The 459-nt window shown below is 51.4% G+C and overlaps 1 protein-coding gene across 1 annotated transcript in view; it reads left to right on the forward strand.

Moving 5' to 3' along the window:
- Nucleotides 1-459, forward strand: part of LOC119590704 (iodotyrosine deiodinase 1-like) — a gene marked incomplete at its 5' end in the record, with an annotated part of 12,533 nt that overhangs the window by 8,922 nt on the left and 3,152 nt on the right.

A 459-nucleotide genomic window follows, 5' to 3' on the forward strand; every position in this document is an offset into this window, starting at 1 on the left:
GTATCAAGACCTGCAGAGGACGTCGCTTTCTTCCCCCATAAGCGTTTTTTGTCCGTTAATCTCTTCTCGTATACGCAAATTAGCATCGAGGTATCAATACTTAAAGAAACATTACTTATTTCGTTTTTTTTCTCTCTTTTTCTCTTTCCTTTCTTCGTCTTTCTTCATCTCTTTTCTCCCTTCTTTTCTCGTTTCACTCCCCATCCCTCTCCCCATCTCTTTCTCCCTCTCCCTCGCTCACCTCTCCCTCCCTCCCTCCCTTTCCCCTTTCTCCCCCTCTCCCCCTCCCCTCTCCTCTCTTCTCCCTCCCCCATCCTCTGCCTTCTTCCTCTCCTATCCTCTCTTCCCTCCCTCTCCTCCTCTCCCCTCATCTCTCTCCTCTTCTCTCCTCTTTCTCCCTTCCACAACCCAACATATGCACCCGCCCTCCCTCCCCCCACACCTCCCACCCCACCACCA

Source organism: Penaeus monodon, chromosome 27 (assembly GCF_015228065.2).
Source record: "Penaeus monodon isolate SGIC_2016 chromosome 27, NSTDA_Pmon_1, whole genome shotgun sequence".
NCBI classification, from domain to species: domain Eukaryota; kingdom Metazoa; phylum Arthropoda; class Malacostraca; order Decapoda; family Penaeidae; genus Penaeus; species Penaeus monodon.